The sequence below is a fragment of the Triticum urartu genome, chromosome 1A (assembly GCF_056163025.1).
Source record: "Triticum urartu cultivar PI428250 chromosome 1A, HENAU_Tu73, whole genome shotgun sequence".
In the NCBI taxonomy this organism is placed as follows: domain Eukaryota; kingdom Viridiplantae; phylum Streptophyta; class Magnoliopsida; order Poales; family Poaceae; genus Triticum; species Triticum urartu.
The window spans coordinates 20,866,587-20,876,860 of record NC_141873.1 but is presented as its reverse complement, the minus strand read 5'-3'; positions in this window follow the sequence as shown (position 1 = coordinate 20,876,860).

Below are 10,274 nucleotides of genomic sequence, written 5' to 3'. Positions count from 1 at the left end.
GGTCTTGTCCATCACATCATTCTCCTAATGATGTGATCTCGTTATCAATGACATCCAATGTCCATAGTCAGGAAACCATGACTATCAGTTGATCAACGAGCTAGTCAACTAGAGGCTTACTAGGGACATGTTGGTGTCTGTTATTCACACATGTATTACGATTTCCGGATAACACAATTATAGCATGAATAAAGACAATTATCATGAACAAGGAAATATAATAATAATGCTTTTATTATTGCCTCTAGGGCATATTTCCAACAGTCTCCCACTTGCACTAGAGTCAATAATCTAGTTACATTGTGATGAATCGAACACCCATGGAATTCTGGTGTTGATCATGTTTTGCTCTAGGGAGAGGTTTAGTCAACGGATCTGCTATATTCAGGTCCGTATGTACTTTACAAATCTCTATGTCTCCATCTTGAACATTTTCACGAATGGAGTTGAAGCGACGCTTGATGTGCCTTGTCTTCTTGTGAAACCTGGGCACCTTGGCAAGAGCAATAGCTCCAGTGTTGTCACAGAAGAGCTTGATCGGTCCCGACGCATTGGGTATGACTCCTAGGTCGGTGATGAACTCCTTCACCCATATTGCTTCATGTGCTGCCTCCGAGGCTGCCATGTACTCCGCTTCACATGTAGATCCCGCCACGACGCTTTGCTTGCAACTGCACCAGCTTACTGCCCCACCATTCAAAATATACACATATCCGGTTTGTGACTTAGAGTCATCCAGATCTGTGTCGAAGCTAGCGTCGACGTAACCCTTTACGACGAGCTCTTCGTCACCTCCATAAACGAGAAACATTTCCTTAGTCCTTTTCAGGTACTTCAGGATATTCTTGACCGCTGTCCAGTGTTCCTTGCCGGGATTACTTTGGTACCTTCCTACCAAACTTACGGCAAGGTTTACATCAGGTCTGGTACACAGCATGGCATACATAATAGAACCTATGGCTGAGGCATAGGGGATGACACTCATCTCTTCTATTTCTTCTGCCGTGGTCGGACATTGAGCTGAGCTCGATTTCATACCTTGCAACACAGGCAAGAACCCCTTCTTAGACTGATCCATATTGAACTTCTTCAATATCTTATCAAGGTATGTGCTTTGTGAAAGACCTATGGGGCGTCTCGATCTATCTCTATAGATTTTGACGCCTAATATATAAGCAGCTTCTCCAAGGTCCTTCATTGAAAAACTCTTATTCAAGTAGGCCTTGATGCTGTCCAAAAGTTCTATATCATTTCCCATCAAAAGTATGTCATCTACATATAGTATGAGAAATGCTACAGAGCTCCCACTCACTTTCTTGTAAACGCAGGCTTCTCCATAAGTCTGCGTGAACCCAAACGCTTTGATCATCTCATCAAAGCGAATGTTCCAACTCCGAGATGCTTGCACCAGCCCATAAATCGAGCGTTGGAGCTTGCACACCTTGTCAGCATTCTTAGGATCGACAAAACCTTCCGGCTGCATCATATACAATTCTTCCTTAAGGAAACCATTAAGGAATGCCGTTTTGACGTCCATTTGCCATATTTCATAATCGTAGAATGCGGCAATTGCTAACATGATTCGGACGGACTTTAGCTTCGCTACCGGTGAGAAAGTCTCATCGTAGTCAACCCCTTGAACTTGTCGATAACCCTTAGCGACAAGTCGAGCTTTATAGATGGTCACATTACCATCCGCGTCTGTCTTCTTCTTAAAGATCCATTTATTTTCTATGGCTCGCCGTTCAACGGGCAAGTCAGTCAAAGTCCATACTTCGTTTTCATACATGGATCCTATCTCTGATTTCATGGCTTCTAGCCATTTGTCGGAATCCGGTCCCGCCATCGCTTCTTCATAGTTCGAAGGTTCACCGTTGTCCAACAACATGATTTCCAAGACAGGGTTGCCGTACCACTCTGGTGCGGAACGTGTCCTTGTGGACCTTCGAATTTCAGTAGGAGCTTGATCAGAAGTATCTTGATCATTATCATTAACTTCCTCTCTAGTCGGTGCAGGCACCTCAGGAACATTTTCTTGAGTTGCGCCATTTTCCGATTCAAGAGGTAATACTTCATCAAGCTCTACTTTCCTCCCAGTTACTTCTTTCGAGAGAAACTCTTTCTCTAGAAAGGACCCATTCTTGGCAACAAAGATCTTGCCTTCGGATCTGAGGTAGAAGGTGTACCCAACAGTTTCTTTTGGGTATCCTATGAAGACGCATTTTTTCGATTTGGGTTCGAGCTTTTCAGGTTGAAGTTTCTTGACATAAGCATCGCATCCCCAAACTTTCAGAAACGACAACTTAGGTTTCTTACCAAACCATAATTCAAACGGTGTCGTCTCAACGGATTTCGACGGAGCCCTATTTAAAGTGAATGCGGCAGTCTCTAAAGCATAGCCCCAAAAAGATAGCGGTAAATCAGTAAGAGACATCATAGACCGCACCATATCCAATAGAGTGCGATTACGACGTTCGGACACACCGTTACGCTGAGGTGTTCCAGGCGGCGTGAGTTGTGAAACTATTCCACATTTTCTTAAGTGTGTGCCAAACTCGTGACTCAAGTATTCTCCTTCATGATCTGATCGTAGAAACTTGATTTTCCTGTCACGTTGATTTTCAACCTCACTCTGAAATTCCTTGAACTTTTCAAAGGTTTCAGACTTGTGTTTCATTAAGTAGATATACCCATATCTACTTAAATCATCAGTGAGCGTGAGAACATAACGATAGCCACCGCGAGCCTCAACACTCATTGGACCGCACACATCAGTATGTATGATTTCCAATAAGTCGGTTGCTCGCTCCATTGTTCCTGAGAACGGAGTCTTGGTCATCTTACCCATGAGGCATGGTTCGCATGTGTCAAATGATTCATAATCAAGAGACTCTAAAAGTCCATCTGCATGGAGCTTCTTCATGCGTTTGACACCTATGTGACCAAGGCGGCACTGCCACAAGTATGTGGTACTATCATTATCAACTTTACTCCTTTTGGTATTCACACTATGAATATGTGTAGCAATACGCTCGAGATTCATTAAGAATAAACCATTCACCATAGGAGCATGACCATAAAACATATCTCTCATATAAATGGAACAACCATTATTCTCAGATTTAAATGAGTAGCCATATCGAATTAAACGAGATCCCGATACAATGTTCATGCTCAAAGCTGGCACTAAATAACAGTTATTGAGGTTTAAAACTAATCCCGTAGGTAAATGTAGAGGCAGCGTGCCGACGGCGATCACATCAACCTTGGAACCATTCCCGACGCGCATCGTCACCTCGTCCTTCGCCAGTCTCCGTTTATTCCGCAGCTCCTGCTGTGAGTTACAAATATGAGCAACGGCACCGGTATCAAATACCCAGGAGTCACTACGAGTACTGGTAAGGTACACATCAATTACATGTATATCAAATATACCTTTGGTGTTGCCGGCCTTCTTGTCCGCTAAGTATTTAGGGCAGTTCCGCTTCCAGTGACCCCTCCCTTTGCAATAAAAGCACTCAGTCTCGGGCTTGGGTCCATTCTTTGGCTTCTTCCCGGCAGCTTTCTTGCCGGGCGCGGCAACCTCCTTGCCGTCCTTCTCAAAGTTCTTTTTACCCTTGCCTTTCTTGAACTTAGTGGTTTTATTGACCATCAACACTTGATGTTCCTTCTTGACTTCTACCTCCGCTGATTTCAGCATAGAGAACAACTCAGGAATGGTCTTTTGCATCCCCTGCATGTTGAAGTTCATCACAAAGCTCTTGTAGCTTGGTGGAAGCGACTGGAGGATTCTGTCAATGACCGCATCATCCGGGAGATTAACTCCCAGCTGAGACAAGCGGTTATGTAACCCAGACATAGTGAGTATGTGCTCACTGACAGAACTATTTTCCTCCATCTTACAGCTGAAGAACTTATCGGAGACTTCATATCTCTCGATCCGGGCATGAGCTTGAAAAACCATTTTCAGCTCTTCGAACATCTCGTATGCTCCATGTCTCTCAAAACGTTTTTGGAGCCCCGGCTCTAAGCTGTAAAGCATGCCGCACTGAACAAGGGAGTAGTCGTCAACACGTGTCTGCCAAGCGTTCATAACGTCTTGGTTCTGTGGGACGGGTGCTTCACCTAGCGGTGCTTGTAGGACATAATCTTTCTTGGCAGCTATGAGGATGATCCTCAGGTTCCGGACCCAGTCCGTATAGTTGCTGCCATCGTCTTTCAGCTTGGTTTTCTCTAGGAACGCGTTGAAGTTGAGGACTACGTTGGCCATTTGATCTACAGGACATATTGCAAAGATTTTAGACTAAGTTCATGATAATTAAGTTCATCTAATCAAATTATTAATGAACTCCCACTTAGATTAGACATCCCTCTAGTCATCTAAGTATTACATGATCCGAGTCAACTAGGCCGTGTCCGATCATCACGTGAGACGGACTAGCCAACGTCGGTGAACATCTTCATGTTGATCGTATCTTCTATACGACTCATGCTCGACCTTTCGGTCTACTGTGTTCCGAGGCCATGTCTATACACATGCTAGGCTCGTCAAGTTAACCCTAAGTGTTTTGCATGTGTAAAACTGTCTTACACCCGTTGTATGTGAACGTAAGGATCCATCACACCCGATCATCACGGCGTGCTTAGAAACGACGAACTTTAGCAACGGTGCACAGTTAGGGGAGAACACTTCTTGATATTGTTATGAGGGATCATCTTATTTACTACCGTCGTTCTAAGTAAACAAGATGCAAAAACATGATAAACATCACATGCAATCAAATAATAAACGTGACATGATATGGCCAACATCACATAGCTCCTTTGATCTCCATCTTGGGGCTCCATGATCATCTTGTCACCGGCTTGACACCATGATCTCCATCATCATGATCTCCATCATCGTGTCTCCATGAAGTTGCTCGCCAACTATTACTTCTACTACTATGGCTAACGCGTTTAGCAATAAAGTAAAGTAATCTACATGGCGTCTCTCGATGACACGCAGGTCATATAAAAGAATAAAGACAACTCCTATGGCTCCTGCCGGTTGTCATACTCATCGACATGCAAGTCGTGATTCCTATTACAATAGCATGAACATCTCTTACATCACATATAGATCATTCATCATTCATCACAACTTTGGCCATATCATATCACAAACCACTTGCTGCAAAAACAAGTTAGACGTCCTCTAATTGTTGTTGCAAGTTTTACGTGGCTGATTTAGGGTTCTAGCAAGAACGTCTTCTTACCTGCGTTAAAGCCACAACATGATTTGTCAACTTATATTTACCCTTCATAAGGACCCTGTTCATCGAATCCGCTCCAACTAAAGTGGGAGAGACAGACACCCGCCAGCCACCTTATGCAACTAGTGCATGTTAGTCGGTGGAACCGGTCTCACGTAAGCGTACGTGTAAGGTTGGTCCGGGCCGCTTCATCCCACAATACCGCTGAAGCAAGAAAAGACTAGTAACGGCAAGAAAGTTGACAAATCTACGCCCACAACTAATTGTGTTCTACTCGCGCAAGAAGAACTATGCATAGACCTAGCTCATGATGCCACTGTTGGGGAACGTTGCAGAAAACAAAAATTTTCCTACTCGTTTCACCAAGATCCATCTAGGAGTTCATCTAGCAACGAGTCATCGGATGCATCTACACACCTTTGTAGATGGCGCACGGAAGCGTTCAAAAGAACGGTGATGATGTAGTCGTACTCGACGTGATTCAAATCACCGATGACCAGCGCCGAACGGACGACACCTCCGCGTTCAACACACGTACGGGACGGGAGACGTCTCCTCCTTCTTGATCCAGCAAGGGGGAAGGAGAGGTTGATGAAGATCCAGCAGCACGACGGCGTGATGGTGGATGCAGGGCGTCACAGAAGCAGGGCTTCGCCTATACAACGAAAAGGAGACGTAACGGGGAGAGAGGGAGGCGCCAGGGGCTGGTGTGAAATCCCTCCTCTCCCCCCCACTATATATAGGGGTGCCATGGGGGGGGGGCGCCGGCCCTAGTAGATGAGATCTACTAGGGGGGCGGCGGCCAAGGGGAGTATTCCCTCCCCCCAAGGCACCTAGGGGTGCCTTCCACCACATGGACTCTTCCATGGTGGAACCCTAGGCGCATGGGCCTATAGGGGCTGGCGCCCCAGCCCACTATGGGCTGGGTTCCATCCTATTTCAGCCCATGGGGCCCTCCGGGATAGGTGGCCCCACCCGGTGGACCCCCGGGACCCTTCCGGTGGTCCCGGTACAATACCGATAACCCCGAAACTCGTCTCGATGCCCGAAACAGCACTTCCTATATATAATTCTTTACCTCCGGACCATTCCAGAACTCCTCGTGACGTCCGGGATCTCATCCGGGACTCCGAACAACATTCGGGTTTCTGCATATACATATCTTCACAACCCTAACGTCACCGAACCTTAAGTGTGTAGACCCTACGGGTTCGGGAGACAAGCAGACATGACCGAGACGACTCTCCGGTCAATAACCAACAGCGGGATCTGGATACCCATGTTGGCTCCCACATGCTCCACGATGATTTCATCAGATGAACCACGATGTCGAGGATTCAATCAACCCCGTATGCAATTCCCTTTGTCAATCGATATGTTACTTGCCCGAGATTCGATCGTCGGTATCCCAACACCTCGTTCAATCTCGTTACCGGCAAGTCACTTTACTCGTAACGTAATGCATGATCCCGTGATCAGACACTTGGTCACTTTGAGCTCATTATGATGATGCATTACCGAGTGGGCCCAGTGATACCTCTCCGTCATACGGAGTGACAAATCCCAGTCTTGATCCATGTCAACCCAACAGACACTTTCGGAGATACCCGTAGTCTACCTTTATAGTCACCCAGTTACGTTGTGACGTTTGGCATACCCAAAGCACTCCTACGGTATCCGGGAGTTACACGATCTCATGGTCTAAGGAAAAGATACTTTGACATTGGAAAACTCTAGCAAACGAACTATACGATCGTGTGCTATGTTTAGGATTGGGTCTTGTCCATCACATCATTCTCCTAATGATGTGATCTCGTTATCAATGACATCCAATGTCCATAGTCAGGAAACCATGACTATCAGTTGATCAACGAGCTAGTCAACTAGAGGCTTACTAGGGACATGTTGGTGTCTGTTATTCACACATGTATTACGATTTCCGGATAACACAATTATAGCATGAATAAAGACAATTATCATGAACAAGGAAATATAATAATAATGCTTTTATTATTGCCTCTAGGGCATATTTCCAACAGCTAGGGTTTGCTAGCGACGAGGGAGCAAAGGACGGCAGATGGGGATGGCGAGTTTGGATGAGGACGGCCCCGCCGCACGGTCGGCTTAGAAAAGAACGAGCGTCGTCGCTGACGCGTGGGCCCGTCGTCATAAATTAAGCTGACCGCGTGGGCAGCGGGTAGTTGGACGGCCGCCATGTGGGGACGCGGCGAACAGCGGGAAGGCGCGCGAAGCGTCCGTTCGGCGTCCGCGCCGACGCATTTGGAGCGCAAATTTTGGCTGCAAATGTGTCGGCGCGGACGCGACACAGACGTGATTTGGGTTTGGGTCGGCGCGTTGGGCCATCACTTTTGTCCGCGCCGACCTAAACATACGCAGGCGGACGAAATGGGTCGGCCCTTTGGAGTTTCTCTTAAAGATATAATTTTTTCTATTAAATTTCAGACAAAAAAACGTGTGCTCGATTTATAAACCCAACCACTAATGTAATTATTCAGTGGGTCATATAGAGACAATAATTATTTGGTTGGTGGGTCAGTGCACTATTTTCTCTGAATAAGTATAGAGTATTGTATATGGTCCATCATTTCTCTGAATCTCTCTCAGTTGGTCAGTGCAGTGCACCTGCTAGTCTTCATGCGTTCATCACTTCTCTCCTCCATGCATTTATGCGTGAATAGTAATTTTTATAGTGTCGATTTTGGTTTTTTTGCCAACAATACCATGAAAGTCATTCCTTCGCGAATCTTTTCACATGATTATAACACAATATCATGTTCATTTAAGAAAATCATGAATTCTCAATTATTATTTTTTGCAATTTCTAAATTATTTTTTCAATTTTGATGCACTGGCATCTGCGTCCTAATCTCAATCTGGACAGAGGAACTCAATTATTACCGGTTGCAAAGAGGAACGCTAATAAGTAAATACTTTCGGTTGGGTTTATAAGTCGGGGTTTAGATCTTCGATTTGACTAATAAAACATATATAATATGACAGAACAATTATATAGTTAGAAACTTCGTCTGACGACAAATTTAAAGATATATTTTTTCTATTAAATTTCAAACATAAAAATGCGTGCCCGACTTATAAACCCAATCAAGAATGTAGTTATTCAGTGGGTCATACAGAGACAATAATTACTCAGTTGGTGGGTCAGTGCACTATTTTCTCTGAATAGTTACAGAGTACTGTATATGGTCCTCTCATTTCTCTGAATCTCTCTCAGTTGGTCAGTGCAGTGCACCTGCCAGTCTTCATGCATTCATCACCTCTCTTCTCCATGCATTTATGAGCTAATGACACTAGTAATTATACTCATCAGCGTTCATCTTTGCAACTGGTAAAGAATTGAGTCCTTCCCTCCAGTCTGAAAATTCTGGTTTGGTAGTGAATATCCGTCGCTTTTGAGTACTACAACTAGGGAAAGCTTGTCGGGCCAATAATGTATAACATAATTCATAGAAGCCATAATTTGAAATATATAATTTGGACCCATCGCAACCATTTATGTATAACAGAAACATGTTGCAACAAACAATGACAACCGAAGTTACAAAGTAACAACACACTGAATTTGGATTCATATCAGTCATGATTCAGATAGTTCATAAATCAACGAGTATTCTTCATTTTTTAGAAAAGGAAACAAGTATTCTTCATAGCACATACTCATATCAGCCATCAATCCAAAAAGGCTAGCTTAATTTATAAGTTGCTAAATGGTGAAGGACGTCAATCGATGTGTGCAATCTTCTGTAGATCAGACCACTAATCAACCAGAGTTGCTAAACCAAAACACTTACTAGAGTAATCAGCATATCAGTTAACTACACATGCAACACAATGTTGGGCTTTCAGAGGAACATCTGAGCTCATGCATTAGGTTGCCTATCTAAATCTTGAGAGGAACATCTGAGCTCACCCCATGAGGCTAAAAACAATGGTCACAAGTTTAGCACTTTTTTTAATAAAATATCAAAAGAATTTTTGGGCAGCAAGCATCAAAACACAAAATTGCGCACCATATTGAAGGTAGCACAAGAATCATGAATATGTAGAGCTAACGAATCCCCAGCACAAACCCCCAATATAATCACATCAGTGTATGGAAATAGACCTTAAATCAGGGTTTGGAAGTTCAGAACCAGAAACCTTGCCTGCAAAATTGGGCGATCATGAACATTCGCTAAACTGTAACAATAAACACATAGTCTCAGATCACAACTTCAACCTTATCTTCAAAGTTGAGCAGTCATTGACATACAAAAAACTATGACAATAAAATTCAGTTCACAAATCACAACCAAAGTAACAGAATCATGTTAACACACAAACACGAATAGTGCAGAAAAGATATGATCCATGAACAGTACACACATGTACTTGAGATTAAATCTAGAGATCTTCGAGGGCGGTAATAACAAGCCATTGAAGAGAGCAGGTTATCCATGGGGCTTCCCTGGAGAGCAGACATTTAGAGCTTATTAGTTAGCCAAAGATAATGGCTATTGATAATACTAGTATATGTGAGAAATTACAATAAGCAATACCCCGCTGAAACTTACAGAGGTTGATCCAGTGACAACTATAGCAAGAAACCTGCTCTTTTGCATTTAATTCACAACTAGAGTAGTTGCTTAAATATGGTAGACTTGAGCAAGAAAATTAAGAGAACCAACCAACACTATACTTGTGCCCTCAATGGTGAATAAAATTGACTAGTGACTATCACTCGGTCACTCTGTTGGAGTTAAACACGAAGCAACAGGAGCGACACGCCCCTGCGGCCATCAAACAATCTGAGTACGTGCATCGCTGAGTGCTTGATCGATCAAAGTATAGATCGATTGGCTGGTTGTCTACGTGCATGTATTGTGTGTTGTTCCGGCCAGAAGTACTAGTATTAGTACTACACGTCCACGGAAGGATATATTGCTAGCTTGAGGCTAGCCTTACACTGAGGGTGGTCTATCACAAGCCAGCGTTGCTTTG